The sequence below is a fragment of the Urocitellus parryii genome, chromosome 9 (assembly GCF_045843805.1).
Source record: "Urocitellus parryii isolate mUroPar1 chromosome 9, mUroPar1.hap1, whole genome shotgun sequence".
Lineage (NCBI taxonomy): Eukaryota > Metazoa > Chordata > Mammalia > Rodentia > Sciuridae > Urocitellus > Urocitellus parryii.
In genome coordinates, this window is record NC_135539.1 from 31,325,417 (window position 1) to 31,347,664 (window position 22,248).

The 22,248-nt window shown below is 37.5% G+C and overlaps 1 pseudogene; it reads right to left on the minus strand.

Moving 5' to 3' along the window:
- The window catches only part of LOC144249035 (cytochrome P450 3A4-like), a 32,395-nt pseudogene extending 12,739 nt beyond the window's left edge, over positions 1–19,656 (minus strand).
- Between the last annotated feature and the right edge of the window lie 2,592 nt (positions 19,657–22,248).

Genomic DNA, 22,248 nt, shown 5'->3' on the forward strand with positions numbered 1-22,248 from the left:
TAAATTCACAGATATTGCAGTTGATGAAATCCCAAGCAAATAATTTTAAAAGTTGATTGTTAACATTATCAATAAACTAAGACATGATCTAAGGAATGAACTCTGGGTGAGAACACAGGATGTGAAAGATATTCTGAAAAGACCAAACAAATTTGAGAAATAAAATCTCAATAAATCAAATAAAAATTTAGCTGAATTCTTGCAAATATATTAGGTTACCTGGAAGATAAAACTTCACACTTGAAACATATAAACCTCAGTCAGCATTAAGGGAAACAAGAGGAAACCATGATCAGAATATCCATGAGCTCTGGGATGACATAAAGGGGGCATATAATTCACCATAGTGAATTTCATCTTTTTGCATATCCATAATGCATTGATTAAAAAGAATGATAAATGAATAGAATAAAGACCAGTAGACAAAAGGAAAGGGAACAGGTTAGAGGGAGAGGAGAGGGACAGGGGAAGTACTAGAGACTGAATTAGAGCCAATTATATTCCATGCTTGTATAATTATGTCAGAATGAAGCTCAATATTATGTGTAATTATAATGCACTGGTCAAAAATTAAAAACACTGAAGTAGCAAAGAATAGGAGGAAATTGCTTCAACATCATTAATTTCATATATGAAAATCCCAAACAGCATATGGACAAGAAAAAAAAAAGCATTTTCTTTAAAATAAGGAATAAGACAAAGATGTCCACTGTCACCACTCTTAGTCAATATATCAACTGAAATCTTTGAGCAATGAGGCCAAAGAATGAAATAAAAGGAATAGGAAAAAGAGAATTCAAATTATTATCCTTTACAAAAGATGTGATCTTAAAATTCAAAGACAAAAAAACTGACAGAAGAATTGTAGTGTTGATAAGAAATAATCCCATGTGTCTATGGTTCAAAGAATTTTGAGAAAGGTGTCATGACAGTAAAATATGGAAAAACCACTCTTTTCAATAAATGCTTTTGGTTCATCTGGACAGAGACAGGCAAAAGATTAAAGTTAGGCCCTGAATTCATACTGTAAAAAACATCCAACTAAAAATGGACCAAAGATGTAAACATAAAATTAAACCAACTCTTAGTAAAAAAAAAAAGCAATAAATTACTCATTTACAATTTTAGATCTGGAGTCTAAGATTGTGAAGCCAAAAAAAGGGAATAAAAACACAAAAATTTGGGCTGGGGATATGGCTCAAGCAGTAGCGCGCTTGCCTGGAGTGCATGCGGACCGGGTTCGATCCTCATCACCACATACAAACAAAGATATTGTGTCTGCCAAAAACTAAAAAATAAATATTAAAAAATTCTCTCTCTCTCTCTTTAAAAAACACAAAAATAATATATTATAAATATAAAAAGACGGTACTTCCAAATATACAATCAAAAAGTCAAACCAGACCTGTAGATGAGGAGAAAAAAATTGCAATACACATCACATCAGGAATCTGTATCCAGAATAAAGAAATCTTACAACTCGCCTATAAACAGAAATACAATTGTGACTTGAAAAGACCTTTATAGAAAGAAGACATAAAATAGCTCAACTTGTTCAACATATTAGTTTATAGAAATGAAAATCAAACCCACAATGAGATGCCACAATACACCCAGGAGGATAGCTAGAAAAAAAACAATGGGAAAAAGTAAGTGTTGGACAGGATAGGGAGTAACAGGAGCCCTTGTGCATTCCAGGTGGGAAATTGAGATGGGTATGGCTTTTGTGGAAAACATACTGACAGTTACTTTATTAGGTAAACATTAAATTGCTATACAAGGCAGCACTCCCTAGTAAATACATATACCCCCAAACAATGGAACATCTACATTCATCAAACTCTTCTCAATTTCAAGAGTAAAATAGACCACAACACAATAATACTGGATGACTTTAACCAGTATAGATCTAATAGATCTTCCAAACAAAGGCTAAACAAAGAAACTATAGAACTCAATAATACAATCAACAACTTGGACTTAATAGACATATAGAGAATATTTCAGCCATTAATGAGTAAATACACTTTCTTCTCAATTGCACATGGATTCTTATCTAAAATATACCATATATTATGCCACAAAACAAATCTTAGCAAATACAAACAAACAGAGATAGTAACCTGCATTCTATCAGATAATGGAATAAAATTAGAAATCAACGATAAAATGAAAAATAGAAGGTACTCCAACACGTGGAAACTAAAAAATAATGCTATTAAATGAGCAAGAGATAGAAGAAGATATCAGAGAGGAGATTTAAAAATTCTTAAAGGTAAAGGAGAACACTGATACAACATATAGAAATCTCTGAGACACTAAGAAGGCAGTACTAAGAAGAAAGTTCATTGCATGGAGTTCATTCCTTAAAAGAAGAAAAGTCAACAAATAAATGACCTAACATTACATCTCAAAGCCCCCCCCCAAAAAAAACAAGAACAAATAAAAACCAAAAGTAGTAGAAGACAGGAAATAATTAAAATTGGAGCTGAAATCAATGAAATTGAAACAAAAGAAACAACTGAAAAAATTGACAAAACAAAAAGGTGGTTCTTTGAAAAAAAAATAAAATTTATAAATGCTTAGCCACACTAACAAAGAGAAAGACAATGAGAGAAATCTTAAATTACTAAAATCTGTGATGAAAAAAGAAATATAATGATGGACACTTCTGAAATACAGAAGATAATTAGAAGCTATTTTGAAAATTTATACTCCAATTAAATAGAAAATACGAAAGACATCAATAAATTTCTAGAGTCATGATCAAACTGAATCAGGATCACATACACAGGTTAAAAAGATCAATTTCAATCAAGGAAATAAAAGACACCATCAAAAGGCTATATACAAAGAAGGCCCCCTACCAGACAGATTCTCACAAGTCCTTCAAAGAAGACCTAATACAAATATTCCTTAAATTATTCCATGAAATAGTAAAAGAGGGAACACTTCCAAACTCATTCTATGAAGCCAGTATCATCCTGATTCCAAAAACAGCCAAAGACACATCAAAAAAAGAAAATTTCAGACCATTATCTCTAATGAACATATATGTAAACATTCTCAATTAAATTCTGGCAAATCCCATACTACCAGAAGTGTTTTACACATTTAATGCAATCCCTATTATAATCCCGTGACATTCTTCATAGAAATAGAAAAAGCCATTGTAAAATGTGTTTCAAAAAATGAGAGACCCAGAATAGCTAAAGCAATCCTTATCAAGAAAAGTGAAGCAGGAAGCATCACAATACCAGAACTTAAACTATACTACAGAGCTATAGTGATAAAAGGCATGGTATCTGCACCAAAATAAACTTGTTGACCAATGGTACAGAATAGAGGACACAGAGACAAACCGACATGAATATGTTTGTATCATACCAGATAAAGGTGACAAAAGCTTTCACTGCAGAAAAGAGCCTATTCAATAAATGGTGCTGGCAAAATTGGAAATCCATATTGGCACCAAAACAGATTCATAGACCAATGGTACAGAACAAAAGATATAGAGACAAACCTACACGAATACAGTTATTTCATACTAGACAAAGGTGCCAAAAACATTCATTGGAAAAAAATAGATGGTCGTTTCAACAAATGATGCAGGGAAAACTGGAAATCCATATGTAGCAAAATGAAATTAAGCCCATATTGCTCACCCTGCACAAAACTTAATTCATTATGAATGAAGCACCTAGGAATGCACCTAGGAATTAGGCACTTAATAGAAGAAAAAGTAGGCCAAAATTTTGATTATCTTGGATTAGATTCTGACTTCCTTAACAAGAATCCTACAGCGCAACAAATAAAATCAAGAATCAATAAATGGGATAGATTCAAACTAAAAAGCTTCTTCTCAACAAAAGAAAGGATAAGGTGAAGAGAGAGCCTAAAGAATGGGAGCAAATTTTTACAGCATACACATCATATAGAGCACTAATATCCAGGATATATAAAGAACACAAAAAAATTAACACCAAGGAAACAAATAACCCAATCAATAAATAGGATATGTAACTGAACAGACACTTCTCAGAAAAAGCTATACAATTGGTCAACAAATATATGAAGAAAGGTTTAACTTCTCTAGTAAATACAGAAATGCAAATCAAAACTCCTCTCAAGATTTCATCTCACTTCTCTCAGAATGGCAGTTATGAAGAATATAAGCAAAAATGTATATTGGTCAGTATGTGGGAGAAAAGGCGTACTCTTACATTGCTGGTGGGAATGCAAATTGATGCAACCAATATGGAAAGCAGTATGGAGATTCCTCAGAAAAGTTAGAATGGAACCACCATTTGACCCAGCTATCCCACTCTTCAGTTTATATCCAAAGGACTTAAAATCAGCATACTACAGGGACACAGCCACATTAATGTTTATAGCAGCTGAATTCACAATAGCTAAACTGTGGAACCAACCTGGATGCCCTTCAGTAGATGAATGAATAAAGAAACTATGGTGCATATACACAATGGCATATTATTCAGCATTAAAACAGAATAAAATCATGAAATTTTCAGATAAATGGATGGATTTGGAGAATTCAATGCTCAGTGAAGTAACCCAATTCCAAAAATCCTAAGGCCAAATATTTTCTCTCATAATTGGCTTCTGATCTGTAATGGGGGGGTGGTAATTGGAGGAACTTCGGAGAGGGCAAAGGAAAGAAAAGGGAAGGGAAGGGTTATGGGTATAGGAATGATGGTGTAATAAGATGGACATCACTACCCTAGGTACATGTATGATGACACAAATGGTGTGAATCTACTTTATGTAAAAGTACAGAAATGGAAACTTGCACTCCATTTGTGTATTATGTAGTGAAATGCATTCAGCTGTCATGTATAACTAAGTAGAACAAATAAATAAATAATTTCTTTAATAAAAGGAATGAAGTACTCACACATGCTTTAGGATGGAAGAATTTGAAAACATAATGATAAATGAAAGAAGTCAGACATGACTTTTAGGATTCCATTAATAGAAAATTCACAGTATCAGCAAATCTATAGAGTCAGAAAATAGATTCATGGTTGCTTAGGCTTGGAGAATAGAGAGTTAATAATGAAATGATACCCTGCTTCTGAGTTGATAAATGGTCACTAGTGATGGCTGCATATATCTTTGTACTGAAAACCATTTAATTCTACAAGTTAAGTGAGATGATCCAAAAGTATATTAATTATCAATAACACTCTTATTTAAAAAGAGAATGAATGAATAACATGGTAGTTCACATACTTATTGAGAAGAGCAAAGGGTCAAAGAAATCAAATCTTAAGAGCCTCTTGACTTTCTCCACAAAGGGATCTTGTGGGTTGTTGAGGGAATCAATGTTCACTCCAAATGATGTAGCAGTGATCACATCCATGCTGTAGGCCCCAAAGATGCTGAATAGAAAAAGATATAGAAAGTTAAAACCAGTGCCTCTTCCCAATCCTTCCACTACACATGCAGTAATGAGTAGGAGTAAGTTCATGTGCCCAAGCAAGACAAGCAGAGAGCCACACACTGTCAACAGTTATCTGCTGGACCATCAGATGAGTCTATGATCCCTTCACACTGACCAAGAAGTCTTTATGAGTTTCAAATGAGGTACTGCCCTTGTGCTAGGAGTCATGGGGACGTGAGGTGACTTAGACTCACCTTTGAACTCAAGAAGTTCACCCACACAGGGATAAGATCCATAATCAGACAAACTACAGTAGCACAAATAGAATGTAGATGATGACAGTTGTATACAAACTGAGCTTCAGCAGGACAGGGGTGGAATAACTGAGTCTTCTTAGAGGGCTCAAAAAGGTGACCATGATCTTGACAGTATTTTGTCTTCTAGTATATCCAAAGTCATAAATAGCAGCCAAACAAACCTTGGTGGATACAGGAGAGATCCTTTCTCCCCCAGCTGCCCTGTATCCTCCTGGGAGCAGCCCTTTCTTAGATGAGAAGTTGGAGTTGTGACTCCAAACTTGCTTTTGACTGCTCATTGTAAAAGCTCAACATTTGGAATTCGGTTCTGTGGCAGGCAGTTGGAGGGGCTCCTGGTGGAGCTTGGAATGCCAGAGCTGCCCTGCTACTTACTCTTTTAAGTTGATAAACTTGCCCTTCTCTGATTCCAGTCTCATGTTTTTCACCAGCACATCTCCATACTGGTTAATGATGGGGAACATCTACGCACAAAACAAAAATCACCCATAGTTAAGTGAGGAGACTCAGTCCCCAAGGCTATGGTTTTCCCAGGATAAAGAAGTATGAGACATTTATAATGAATCTTACTATATCTCTTCTAAAACATAAAGACAGAAGAACATTTTTAGGAAGTTCAAATCCAGAGAACTATCCCTTTAAAAGGAACTACTATCTATCTCATTTTCTACCCATCCCCAGGTTTATTCTCTAAGTTTTCAATGAAGAGCCCTCCTTACCTCCTTGAGTTTTCCACTGGAGAAGGTTGGAGAGAGCAGTGTTCTAATTCTTTTCCACTCTTCATCTTCAGACAAGGAGATGGCTTTTTTCATAAATCCCATTGGACCAAGATTCTAGAGCCCAAAGGAAAAGAGATTTTGTCCTACATAAATGTCGAGGTCCCCACAGTTGCAAAAGTTGTTAAATAAGTATCATTTATTTAAAAAAATGTTTAGTGACTGCCTACTAGGTAGCTGGCCCTATGTCAGACACTCAATAATATTTATTCCAAGTGACATAACCTCCTGAGAGTTTGAAAGAGATACCCAGGTACCTCACACAGCTTTTGGACTTTATATTCCAACCTTTGTTTAGATGCAAAATTTCCACTTCGTTGGAAACTTTTTCCAGGGGAATAGACAGGAAGAAGACCTAAGAAGGCCTAGTACAAACTCCAGGGCTATGTACACCAGAAATTAGTTGGTGACAGATACCAGATGTTCTTGGTCAACTGTATGTTACCTAAGATCAGTTCTGTCTTTACATGCATTTATGGCATAAGCGTCTTGATAAAAGGGTGCTTAGGTATGATAATTTTAAAAATAATAATATTTGAAACTTAAAGGATTTGGAATGTAAGTGTAAATCAGTAAAAAAAAACACAAGTTTTTAATGGAAGTTGTTTCAGTATTTTCTAAAAGGGCAGAGGAGAAAAGGATGATAATTATATTTTTCACCTGGGTGCTAGACTTCCAAAGTAAAACCCTTGAAATTTAGTTCTGTCATCTAAAATATATTTTTGTGTTAAAATGTATGTTTCCATCCAGGGACAGTGGTGAATGCCTGTAATCCCAGCAGCTCAGGAGTCTGATATAGGAGGATCACAAGTTCAAAGCCAGCCTCAGCAGTGTTGAGGTGCTAAGCAACTCAGTGAGACCCTGTCTCTAAATAAAGTACAACATAGGACCACGAATTTGGCTCAGTGGTCTAGTGTCCCTGAGTTCAATCCCCAGTACCCCACTACCACCAAAAAATGTATGCTTCCAGCACTCATTCACTCTAAAAATTTAGGGGATTAGGAGCAGAGGGAAGCTTCTTCAACTTGACAGAGATTCTACAAAAAACAATTTTCAGCTAACAATGTACTTACTGGTGGGAAACTGAATGCTTTCTCCCAAGCATCAGGAATAATTCAACAAAGTCTGCTCAGTCATATACAGAAAGACAAGTAAAAATGTTCATCTGAGTGTAGATTAGTGATTTATACATGTTGGGAAGGGGTATGTAGAAGGCAAGTATATAGAGGCTGGATTTGAGTAATGTGCAATATATGCATGTATTGAAGATCACAGAAAATCCAATTATCATGCACAATTATCATATATTAATCAAAGTTTTTAAATTTTAGTTTGAACCTCAGGTCTTGTGCCTGCAAGGCAAGCACTCTACCAACTGAGCTATATCCCTAGCCCTCAAAGTTTTTAAAAAGTGAAGATAGAGATTGTATGGGAATCCACACACACACACATTGGCCTCATCTAAAATTGGGGTGAACTTTGGAAGATTAAAATCTATATTCTTCAAAAGAAATGTTCACTCTCATGGCTATTATTCAACCTCACACTGGAACTCCCAGCTGATGTCAGAGGAAAAGAAAAACAAATAAATAAAAGAAATGCAGATAGGATTTTCCCTATTTCTAGGTGTAATCTTTGTCCAATGTGGTTAACACACAAGAAATCAGGCACATTTCTAAGGTTAATGAAGAAATGGTGAAAACACATTTAAAACACAATCTAAATCAACACAAATGTACGCATGTGATACATTTGGACCGAGCTGCACACTCATTCATATAGGCACACAAAACGGGAAAAATGAAAATAAAAAGCCTAGATTGTATCAATTTCCTGTTAATATAGGAACAAGAACTTAATAAATTTATAGTCATGTAAGAAATTTTCATTGGGTAAAACAGAATAAATTATCCATGATACTGCCTGGTAATTATTTTTGGCAAGGAATGCCCTCTGAATTTGTAAATATCTCAGGATAAAAATTGAGTTAATAAATAAAATAAATAAATAAATAAATAAAATATGTTACTTTGGATTAGACAAAGGGGAACAAAGGGAAGGGTGAGGGGGTGGGAATAGGAAAGAATGTAGAATTAATCAAACACAACTTTCCTATGTTCATATGTGAATACACAACTAGTGAAACTCTACATTATGCACAAACATAAGGATGGAAGTTGTACTTCATGTATGTATAATATGTCAAAATACATTCTAGATTCATGTATAACTAAAAAGAACAAATAAAGTCTTAAAAATATAAATAAATGTTATAATGTTGAAAAGTGAGTACTTACCCTCCGGTTGGTGAAGACAGAATAACATTCTTTGATGAGCACTGTTTTGATAATGCTGGGCTCTGCAGTAGCCAAAACAGGTGTGAACCATCAAACAGGCTGTGTTGGGAAATCAAAGCTGATTAAATCTAACAGGCCAGATTCTGCAGCAGGAATCCAGACTTTGATCCTGATGTTACATATTATACCTGCCTACTCCTACAATACATAGGAACATGAAGTTCTGGTTGGGGATTCTCACCAGAGAAGCCACTGGAGTCTTAATAGCATAAAGGATAATGTAGGTAAAGTAGGTAGGAAGAGAAACTTAGAGACAAAATACACCTTCTAAGAGATCATAAATAGAAATAGCATTGGAACACTGGTTAAATCTAGATGGTGAATACAATAGTATTGCCTATGGTACTTTCTATAACTTATTTATTTGTTTATTTATTTACTTATTTAATTATTTTTTAATTACAGGTGGATAGAAGCCTTTATTTGTCTATTTTTATGTGGTGATAAGGATCAAACCCAGTGCCTCACTTGTGCTAGGCAAGTGCTCTGCCACTGAGCTACAGCCTCAGCCCATAGTCTCCACAACTTTTTACATGGAAAAATATAGGTTTGTGAAAAATTGAAGGCAGATAATTGACTAACATCTCACAATTACAAAGTTTTGCAAGTGTTAGCTGAAATGGGGCCTTTGGAGATTCAGTGGGGCACGTTGTGTCCTTGGATCACATGGTATCTATGGGCCATGTCAACTGAGCAGAACACTCTGGCAGCCGTATGGCTTTCTGGGGATTGATGAGAGAAGATGGAGAAGAAGAGTCAATGTCTTCTACCACTATTTTTACTGCAGAGCAAAATGATTACACCTCTTCTATGCCTCCCACCAAACACCCACCAGCTCTGAAAGGGAATAGTTGCTACAGTTAGCTGAGGCCACTCTCCAATATAAACCCCATCAATCCACCAGGGAACTCACTGGTGGAACTACATTCTATGTCTGTTCTTAATATCAAATAGATGAAGGAGAGAAAGAAATGCTTCATTGAAAAGTCCACACTAAACTTAAAAATGGCATATGAGCAACAATGATTATGACAATTAAAAAGAATAAAGAAAGTAAAGGAAATGAAAAGATGAGCAGAAATGGTTTCCCATCTGCTTCCCAGTACCTCCCAGCCTTTTGTTCAAAAACATACATTGAATCTGAAATTTAAATAAGGGAATTTTGTCTTTAAATTAAAAGGAAATCAGTGGAGGAAAGAGATAATGCTTTAGATTTATAAGCCCATGATTTTTTAAAAAAACAAGTTCTCAAATAATATGTTTTATTCATCTAAAGGTGTCAAAAAGAAAGAAAAATGGGGAAGATAGGAATAGCCAGACATTAGACACAAAGTAAGGCTGGAGACTCTGGGTCATCAAAAGCAGGAGAAAAGCCAAAACATGCAACATTCTCAACGTAAGTCAGACTGTAGACCCAGACTCCTGGTGACATGCAGAACCTTTGGCAGGAAAACACTCCAAGGATTTTGCAGCACAGAAGGTTGCATCCCAGATGTTCCAGGCTGAGGTTGTTCTCACGCATTGGGGAGCCACATCATAACAAGTCTACCAAAGAGAAATTTCCAGAATACTCACCCCCACGTTTTTCCATACTTTTTATAACCTTCTGTGTCAAAATTAGACAAACCCTAGGAAGAAGAACAAAATGAAATTACATGATTGTTGCAAATGTACTGACATTCCATCAAATGACCCAAATCCCATGAAATCAGGCTTGCTGTTCCTCACAGGTGGTTAGAGAGAAGCTCTTACTCAGAGGCTTCTGAGGAAAAAAGAGAAAATATGCAATATTTGAAATAAAATATGTAAAGTTACTTGAATTTTCTATAACTATTATACATAATCAACAATTCCCCTTGTTTATGAATACAACATGCTTCTCTTCTGCAGTATTTCTTTGTCTGTTTGTGTTTTCTCAGAAATACTGGGACCTTCTGAATTATCACCTCCATAGGCACACGAGGAAACCCAGAGTGAGAGAAAATGAGTGTTTCCCAGGGCCATGCATAATCTTTTATCTCCTCATCAAGTATCATTTTAATTTATCTCATGTTTTGTGGTAGAATTCTGTTAGAATTAGGGAATAAAGACACCAGAAACCTCTTCTAGCCTAGGAAATTTATATTATCACAATCATGTTGTTGAGTAAGTAAGTAACATACTGAGCAAATAAAAGTGGACTTGCCTTCCTGTGCTGGAGCTCAACTTAGAAAAGGGGAGATGCTACCTCTCTGCACATAAGACACAGATAGCGCTCGCTCTGGGAGCAGCTGCTTCTCCCGCCCGGTCCCTAACCACGCGGCCGCAGCTACCCGGCTCCAGAGGTAGCACCGCGGTGGGTGCAGAAATCAAGTCTCGGAGCCAGCAACCGCTTTTGCAAGCGGTGGTCACCCTGAGCGCCTTGGGACGCCCCGCCCGAACTTGCAGTCGGCCTCCGCCATCCGGGCTCCCCCGGGAGGCATAGCGCTCGCTCTGAGAGCAGCTGCTTCTACCGCCCGGTCCCTAACCACGCGGCCACAGCTACCCGGCTCCACAGGTGGCACAGCGGCGGGTGCAGAAGTCAAGTCCCGGAGCCAGCAACCACTTTTGCAAGCGGTGGTCACCCTGAGCGGCTTGGGCCGCCCCGCCCGAACCCATAGTCGGCCGCCGCCAATTTCCAGCGAAATCGAGGGGCTCCAGAAAGATTTCCATCGTGCAAAGTTCGACTGCAGGAGCTCCTTTTCTCCTCACGGAGGGGCGCATAGCCTGATAGGCAATCGCCCTGCGGCTGGAGTCTGTGGCGCGCACTGGGGAGCGGCAAGGTGCCGGAGCGGGGGGAGCAAAGATACCTGCAGCCCACTGGAAAGACAGGCCAGGGGGTAAATTTCAAAAACACAACAGTTGCACCAAGCAGAAAGAAACGCGAGCAGTATGAAAAGACAAGGAAAGAAAGGACTACAAGCAATGCAGGTCAACTCAACATTAGAAGAGGTAATAGCTGCAACTGATGGAATGTCAGATAAAGAGTTCAGGATATAAATGCTTCAGATTATCTGGAGTCTCAAGGAAGACATGAGACAGCAAAATCAGACAATGAAAGATCACATTGACAAACAAATCCAGGAAGTAATAGATCAATTTCACAGGGAGACAGAGGTAATAAAAAACAAACAAATAGAAATCCTAGAAATGCAAGAAACAATAAACCAACTTAAAAACTCAATTGAGAATACTACCAGCAGAGTAGATCACCTAGAAGAGAGAACATCAGACAATGAAGACAAAGTATTTCAACTGGAAAAGAACATAGACAACTCAGCAAGTCTGCTAAGAAACCATGAGCAGAACATCCAAGAAATATGGGACAATATCAAAAGACCAAATTTAAGAGTCATTGGGATACAAGAAGGCACAGAGCTCCAAACCAAAGGAATAAACAGTCTATTCAGTGAAATAATACGAGAAAACTTCCCAGACTTGAAGAATGAGACAGAATCCCAAATCCTAGAAGCCTACAGGACGCCGAATATGCAAAATCATAAGAGATCCACAACTAGACACATTATAATGAAGATGTCCAACATACAGAATAAGGAGAAATTTTAAAAGCTGCAAGAGAAAGAAAGCAGATTACATTTAGGGGTAAACCAATCAGGATAACAGCTGATCTCTCGACACAGACTCTGAAAGCTAGAATATCCTGGAATAACATATTTCAAAAACTGAAAGAAAATGGGTTCCAACCAAGAATCGTGTATCCGGCGAAATTAAGCTTCAGGATAGAAGATGAAATTAAAACCTTCCATGATAAACAAAAGTTAAAAGAATTCGCAGCTAGAAAACCATCTCTTCAAAAAATCCTTGGCAAAACATTACAGGAAGAGGAAATGGAAAATAACATTGAAAACCAACAATGGGAGGTAGGACAGTAAAGGGGGGAAAGTAGTCAAAGAGGATAACAAATCAGGTTTAGTAACATCAATAAACAAATATGGCTAGAAGAACAAACCATATCTCAATAATAACCCTAAATGTTAATGGCTTAAACTCACCAATCAAGAGACACAGGTTAGTAGAATGGATCACAAAACAAGACCCAACAATATGCTGCCTACAGGAGACGCATCTGATAGGAAAAGATATTCATAGACTGAAGGTGAAAGGTTGGGAAAAATCATACCACTCATATGGACTGCGGAAACAAGCAGGAGTGGCTATACTCATATCTAATAAAATAGATTTCAAACCAAAGTTAATCAAAAGGGATAAAGAAGGACACGTCATACTGCTCAAGGGAACCATACACCAACAAGACATAACAATCATAAATATATATGCCCCAAATAATGGCGCAGCTGTGTTCATCAAGCAAACTCTTCTCAAGTTTAAGAGTCTAATAGACCACCATACAATAATCATGGGAGACTTCAACACACCTCTCTCACCACTGGACAGATCTTCCAAACAAAAGTTAAATAAGGAAACTATAGAACTCAATAACACAATTAACAATCTAGACTTAATTGACATATATAGACTATACCACCCAACATCAAGTAGTTACACTTTTTTCTCAGCAGCACATGGAACCTTCTCAAAAATAGACCATGTATTATGTCACAGGGCAACTCTTAGACAATATAAAGGGGTAGAGATAACACCATGCATCTTATCTGATCACAATGGAATGAAACTGAAATTCAATGATAAAAGTAGGAAGGAAAAATCAAGCATCAATTGGAGAATGAACAATAGGTTGCTGAATGATCAATGGGTTTTAGGAGACATCAAGGAGGAAATTAAAAACTTCCTAGAGTTAAATGAAAACACAGACACAACATATCGGAACCTATGGGACACATTGAAAGCAGTTCTAAGAGGAAAATTCATTGCTTGGAGTTCATTCCTCAAAAAAAGAAAAAAACAACAAATAAATGATCTCATACTTCATCTCAAAATCCTAGAAAAAGAAGAGCAAAACAACAGCAAAAGAAGTAGAAGGCAAGAAATAAATAAAATCAGAGCTGAAATTAATGAAATTGAGACAAAAGAAACAATTGAAAAAATTGACAAAACTAAAAGTTGGTTCTTTGAAAAAATGAATAAAATTGACAGACCCTTAGCCATGCTAACAAAGAGAAAAAGAGAGAGAACCCAAATTACCAGCATATGGGATGAAAAAGGCAATATCACAACAGATTCTTCAGAAATACAGAAGATAATCAGAAATTATTTTGAATCCTTATACTCCAATAAAATAGAAGATAGTGAAGGCATAGATAAATTCCTTAAGTCTTATGATCTGCCCAGATTGAGTCAGGAGGATATAGACAACCTAAACAGACCAATAACAATAGAGGAAATAGAAGAAACCATCAAAAGATTACCAACTAAGAAAAGCCCAGGACCGGATGGGTATACAGCAGAGTTTTACAAAACCTTTAAAGAGGAACTAACACCAATACTTTTCAAGCTATTTCAGGAAATAAAAAAAGAGGGAGAACTTCCAAATTCGTTCTACGAGGCCAACATCACCCTGATTCCGAAACCAGACAAAGACACCTCAAAGAAAGAAAACTACAGACCAATATCTCTAATGAACCTTGATGCAAAAATCCTCAATAAAATTCTGGCGAATCGGATTCAAATACATATCAAAAAAATTATACACCATGATCAAGTAGGATTCATCCCTGGTATGCAAGGTTGGTTCAATATACGGAAATCAATAAATGTTATCCACCACATCAATAGACTTAAAAATAAGAACCATATGATCATCTCAATAGATGCAGAAAAAGCATTTGACAAAGTACAGCATCCCTTTATGTTCAAAACTCTAGAAAAATTAGGGATAACTGGATCATACCTCAACATTGTAAAAGCAATCTATGATAAGCCACAGGCCAGCATCATTCTGAATGGAGAAAAATTGAAGGCATTCCCTCTAAGATCTGGTACAAGACAGGGATGCCCTCTCTCACCACTTCTGTTCAACATAGTCCTCGAAACACTGGCCAGAGCAATTAGGCAGACAAAAGAAATTAAAGGCATAAAAATAGGAAAAGAAGAACTTAAATTATCACTATTTGCAGATGATATGATTCTATACCTAGCAGACCCAAAAGGGTCTACAAAGAAGCTATTAGAGCTAATAAATGAATTCAGCAAAGTGGCAGGATATAAGATCAACACGCATAAATCAAAGGCATTCCTGTATATCAGCGACAAATCCTCTGAAACGGAAATGAGGACAACTACTCCATTCACAATATCCCCCCAAAAAATAAAATACTTGGTAATCAACCTAACAAAAGAGGTGAAAGACTTATACAATGAAAATTACAGAACCCTAAAGAAAGACATAGAAGAAGACCTTAGAAGATGGAAAAATATACCCTGCTCATGGATAGGCAGAACTAACATCATCAAAATGGCGATATTACCAAAAGTCCTATATAAGTTCAATGCAATGCCAATCAAAATCCCAACAGCATATCTTGTAGAAATTGATAAAAGAATCATGAAATTCATATGGAATAATAAAAGACCCAGAATAGCAAAAACAATACTAAGCAGGAAGTGTGAATCAGGCGGTATAGCGATACCAGACTTCAAACTATACTACAGAGCAATAGTAACAAAAACAGCATGGTACTGGTACCAAAACAGGAGGGTGGACCAATGGTACAGAATAGAGGACACAGTAACCAATCCACAAAACTACAACTATCTTATTTTTGATAAAGGGGCTAAAAGCATGCAATGGAGGAAGGATAGCATCTTCAACAAATGGTGCTGGGAAAACTGGAAATCCATTTGCACCAAAATGAATCTGAATCCATATCTCTCGCCGTGCACAAAAGTTAACTCAAAATGGATCAAGGAGCTTGATATTAAATCAGAGACATGGCATCTGATAGAAGAAAAAGTTGGTTATGATCTACACGCTGTGGGATCGGGCTCCAAATTCCTCAATAGGACACCCATAGCACAAGAGGTAACAAATAGAATCAACAAATGGGACTTACTCAAACTAAAAAGTTTTTTCTCAGCAAAAGAAACAATAAGAGAGATAAACAGGGAGCCTACATCCTGGGAACAAATCTTTACTCCACACACTTCAGATAGAGCCCTAATAACCAGAATATACAAAGAACTCAAAAAATTAGACAATAAGATAACAAATAACCCAATCAATAAATGGGCCAAGGACCTGAACTGACACTTCTCAGAGGAGGACATGCAATCAATCAACAAGTACATGAAAAAATGCTCACCATTGCTAGCAGTCAGAGAAATGCAAATCAAAACTACCCTAAGATACCATCTCACTCCAGTAAGACTGGCAGCCATTAGGAAGTCAAACAACAATAAGTGCTGGAGAGGATGCGGGGAAAAAGGCACTCTTGTTCATTGCTGGTGGGACTGCAAATTGGTGCAGTCAATCTGGAAAGCAGAATGGAGATTTCTCGGAAATCTGGGAATGGAACCACCATTTGACCCAGCTATTCCCCTTCTCGGTCTATTCCCTAAAGCCCTAACAAGAGCATGCTACAGGGACACTGCTACATCGATGTTCATAGCAGCTCAATTCACGATAGCAAGACTGTGAACCAGCCTAGATGCCCTTCAATAGATGAATGGATAAAAAAAATGTGGCATTTATATACTATGGAGTATTATTCTGCATTAAAAAATGACAAAATCATAGAATTTGGAGGGAAATGGATGGCATTAGAGCAGATTATGCTAAGTGAAGCTAGTCAATCTTTAAAAAACAAATACCAAATGACTCCTTTGATATAAGGGGAGTAAACAAGGACAGGGTAGGGACGAAGAGCTTGAGAAGAAGATTTACATTAAACAGGGATGAGAGGTGGGAGGGAAAGGGAGTGAGAAGGGAAATTGCATGGAAATGGAAGGCGATCCTCAGGGTTATACAAAATGTCATATAAGAGGAAAGGAGGGGTAAGACAAGTTAATACAAATGGAAGAAATGATTTACAGTAGAAGGGGTAGAGAGAGAAAAGGGGAGGGGAGGGGAGGAGAGGGGAGGGGGGATAGTAGAGAATAGGACAGACAGCAGAATACATCAGACACTAGAAAGGCAATACGTCAATCAATGGAAGGGTAACTGATGTGATACAGCAATCTGTATACGGGGTAAAAGCGGGAGTTCATAAACCACTTGAATCAAACCGTGTAATATGATGTATTAAGAACTATGTAATGTTATGAACGACCAATAAAAAAAATAAAAATAAATAAAAAAAATAAGACACAGATAGTTAGACACTGGCTGTGAGTTTTCATCATAAAAGCTAAGCAATTAATCTTCCTCATGCTAAGTTTCATTTGTAATATTTTAACTGTACAAATAAAGCATTCCAGAGATATGAGTGTACTTTCCCAGAATCTGCACTGAGAAAAACAGAAAAACTCTGTGAGAATGATCATAGTCTGAACTTAAAGTCCACAGCTTACATTGTTGATGTGCCAGAGTCCTGAGCTCATCAACAGAAGTGAACCTGACACTATGAGGAGTTGTAAAGAGAGCCCCAGAGTAAACCTGACTGTGCTTTGGATGGGGCCCTCACACAGTTTCTGAAGCTTAAAATCTCAAAACTTCTCTCAGGGAGCTAAATTTCTACTGATGTAACTAAGCAGGTGTTTGCAACCAAAAGAGGCAAAACAGGGAGCTCAAATGACACTCACCCAGCGATAATTAAGAAGAGTTCCCAAAAAAGGCAGAGGTGTTGGCCCTGGAATTCCCAGCTTCTTAAGATATCCATGTGAATAGGTCCCATATCTATAAAGTGGAAGAGAAATCCAGGTCAAGGGATTGTGACTGTGTGTATATAGTGGCTCACGAGTCACTGATCAAGAATGGGAACAGTGAAGCCAGGCAGGTAACATGTAGGCCCTAAATAACAAAAACAAAAAACAAAACAAACTCCAATGGCTCTAATTACATATGCTCATCATCTCCTCTCTCACATTCCCTGAGAGACCACAAAAGTCATAATAGTTAGCTCAAAGCAGCTGATTATTGTTGAGTTCCATCATTAGGCTCCCAATGCTATAGTGAATATCTGATATAAGTCCCCAAACATGAGTTTGAAAATTCCTGAGCCATTCAGACTAGATTTGTTCTAGGTCACTTCACTCACTGCTGTCAATTTAGGAAGTTGACTTGATGCCATCATGTTGGCCCCTCTAGTGGCCTCCAGTGGGGACCGTCCCCACTCTGGGACTTCTTAACTGATCAAACAGGAGTATTCTCCCACTTTTTCGTAACTCCTATATGGATGCCTTTTATTGCATCCCTGGTCCACATTCTCCCTTACTCATCTGCTGTAAGAGATTAAGAACACTGGTATATGGGAAACTGTTGAGTAAGAATAACCTGCTGGGCAGCTATATTTAAAGACATGTGCAATCTACGTCATGGTTGTATGTATTAGATTAATATTCCTTCAATTGTTCAAAAAAATGAGGCCATTTTTAAACAGGTTGTTTTTCACAAATACAAAATCCAAGGGTCCTATTTTGACCTTCAGAATGAACATGAGGAAATTACCTCAAAGAAATTGTACTATTGAACAGAATAAAATTAAAACATTTTCATTAATTTTACAATGCCACTCGAGGGAAAATAGATGCAACAAAAGCCTGAATATTACCCTTTACTTCAATTGTTACAACCAGGTTTATATTTTCTATTTTCACATCATTATGAATACCTACTCTTGTAAAAGTGGATTTAAGATAGAAGTCAAAGGTCTCCTTGGGGCAATGTCTTCTACCCTCAGTGAGAAATAACTGCTCTCTTCCCATGCTCCATGAAACCAGGAATCCCTCCATTTTTAAAAATATTTTTATAGTTGTAGGTGGACACAATACCTTTATTTATTTATTTATTTATTTATTTATTTATTTATTTATTTATTTATTTTTATGTGGTGTTGAGGATTGAACCCAGTGCCTCACACATGCCAGATGAGCTCTCTACCACTGAGCCATAACCACAGCCCAGGAATCCCACTATTTAAAGGAATTCTTCTACTAGATGGTTTTATTCATGCTCCTGTACTGGAATTTCATAAGCAAATATTTAAAATACAAAAAGAGCTTGGAAACTTCTGTCTCTTGAAGCTGTCATTAGATTTCAAATCAAGGGAGAAACAAATCTCTACACTGATGCTAACTTAAGGCATAAAACTTCCAAATTTCTCCAAGGTCTTTGCTCAATATTTTCATCATTCAGCAGTAGTTGCATATTGCAGGGTGGAGCATTTGAGTTTTTGGAGGAGGGCTATTCCAGAGAAAGGGAAGATATCTGAGGGAAGAACTGAGTCTGTTCCTGTGGTAGCACCTGAGCTGCACTTCATGCATTTTACAAATGGTGCTGGGATGTGGGAGGAGGAGCAAGAACCACCTGTTCCACAGGAGACAAGCCTCCTATACGTCTCTTCTAGTGCACATAGAACACAAAAGATAAACAATGACACAGAAAGACCACTCTTTACCCCCAGAATTCTGAAAGTTTACAAAGGGTGCATCACTTTTCCAAAGGTGTCCAGTTGTTTGTAATCTGCATCTACTGAACTCTTCTGGTTGATTAATCTAGGTTCAAACTGAGACTCACTCCGAAGTTCATCCTCCAGATCAAATCATATCACTAAACCTCCTAGTCACAGAAATGGGATGTTTCAATAGGAGAAAAACTGGGACAGTTACTCACAGATAGAGGAGTAGAGGAGCACCAGGATTATTCCCAAGAGAACCCAGGTTTCCATGGAATAGTTTGGGATCAGGTCCATCACTACTGTCCTTCCAGATATGTGATCTATAAGTGCCAAGCTTTCCTTCTGTGAGCAGCTGTGATTCAATGCCGTCAAACTGGCATATTTACATGCTGGGAAAGGAGGTGGGTCTGGGTGTTCAACCAATAGAAAAAACTATTGGTGCTCCACCCATTATTCCAGAAGCCATGTGCCCCCTCCACCTTGGCAGTTGGAAGTGTGATATAGAGACATGCCTATTTTGATCTTTGAGCTCAGATTTTATAAAAAATTATCTATAAAAACTTCGATGGGGCTGGGGTTGTGGCTCAGTGATAGATTGCTCACCTAGCATATGTGAAGCACTGGGTTCAAACTTCAGCACCACATAAAAATGAAATAAAGATATTATGTCCACCTACAATTAAAAAATAAATATTTTTAAAAACTTCAATCAATGTAATCATTATGCCCAAAGGTAATTGCTTCTTATCAGAAACTCAAGTGAAACATTAGAACTAAATGTCCTCTACTCAGTTTTTGTCTCCATGAGTGTTTTCATTACAAAATCCTTGAATTCCACCCAAAAAATTATATCTAAATAATTACTCATGAACTTTCCTCTGCTTTCAATGCCCTCATGCCCCATAGAAGACTTTTTTAAAAAATATTTTTTAGTTGTTGATGACATTTATTTATTTATTTCTATGCAGTGCTGAGAATCAAACACAGGGTCTTACACATGCTACGCAAGCACTCTACCACTCAGCTCCAGCCAAAGCCCAGAAGACTCTTAATCATCCTTCAAACCCAGCTCAGTCAAAATTTCATCTGGTAAAGGCTTTCAACACCACCTCTCCACACGGAGCCACATCCTCCCCTGGACAACTTCTAGTATCCCTGGAACACATTTCTCTTATTGTTGTTCTCTTAAATGTCCTACAACATAATTGGATTCCACTTTTGTTTAACTTTCCAGAATGTGAACTTCTCTGGATAAGGATTTGTGTACTATCCACTATTATGCCCCTAGTCCCTAGCAGAGTTCTTTACAAAGAGCTGGTATCTGGGACGTTTGGTCATTGAGTCAGGTAAGATTGCTGAGTCTCTGCAAGTTCTTTCCCTGGGAGTCTCTGGTGACCACTTCATCTTCCTGGTTTATTAATACAGAAAGATGATTTGGCTTGTTTGGGCCACAGCCACCTTTCCAGCACATTCAGGCTGTGTGCCAGTACCCTGATGGCTAGAAGTCCATTAAAAAAATTGGGATGAACAACATGACACTGATGGATGCACTGAGTAATGTCAATCCATGCTACTTCCTGTGCAGCCAGTAAGAGATCCCTGAAATAGCCACCACGTAGATTTTTGAGCAAAAAATAGCCTCTGTCTCTGGAAATAATGCATGTCCATGACCAATGGGTGTGAAAGGAAGAAGAAAACAGTATCCTGCATGGCCAGATGAACCACAAATCTCTACCCACCAATCTCATTGCAGATATCACTACAGAGAGCACATAAAGCACCCAGAACTCCAAAAAGATAATCCCAGATTTTTCATTAGGCCAAGAGGTGTCTGAGCAGGTGGCTTCCTGCTTTTTGGTAAATGGGTGGTTGTGGGTGGAGAGCAGACCTTGGGAGCTGGGAAGAGGAGGGTTGTAAGAACAATTGTCACTTGTGAGATTCTCAACAGATTCCTGATGCAAGTGATGCCATGTCTGAGTGTTTGAAAATTATACCAGTTCATTATCTCAAGTCTGAGTCAAATTCTTTGTCTGATTAGCCTGAGAAATGGAGGATTAGGTAACAAAGTCTCCAAGTTCTCAAAACATAACAGAATGAGAAGACATTCAAGTCTTGTGTGCTTCCTTCTCTCTTTCTTCTTACTCTGCACCAACTGATACTCACCCTTCACGAAACCCTTCCAACATCTCTGGCATGCATTCAAACAAGGAGAGATTACAGTGTCATTTGATAAATATTGACAATTAACAGGCTTCAAACAGACTGAATTTGAAGGCACCCCTTCTGAAATTGGGAATGACTTCCTCATGCTGAGAGTAGGAGTTGAAGGGCCATGGAGCTTCCACCTCCCACCCTGACAGTCACCAAAGAAAATGGAAATGAAAATTTCCTTCCTTCTGGGACAACACAGACTAACTAAATCTGCATCTTTGTATTTCCTTCCTTTTTTTCCAGATTGCTCCCTCTTCAGATCAACCAAATATACACATGTCTATCACCTAGCTTTTGTTTCTGTAAATTATAATTGTGTCTGTGGGATAGGTAAGGAGTAGAAATCTAACTGCTTCCTCTTGGGCTGATCGAACTGCATCAAGTTCAATACACATTTTACCATCTATTCTCTATTTATCATGTGGGAAGGCAACTAAATCCAGTCAGCTAGGATCAAGGTAGCTCCCAGGGTTAGGCTGTCAGTAACAATTTTACCATAACACAAAATCTTTTTTATATTTTCTGTATATAAAACCTATATGGAACTAATATAATTTCATCTTCCTTCAAATAATGTATTTGGCTATTATGATTAAATAACCAGGGCTAATGTGATTTTACCCCTGTCTTTCATAGCTCTGATCCTGGTTGGACTGGTTGGGATTTGTACCAACA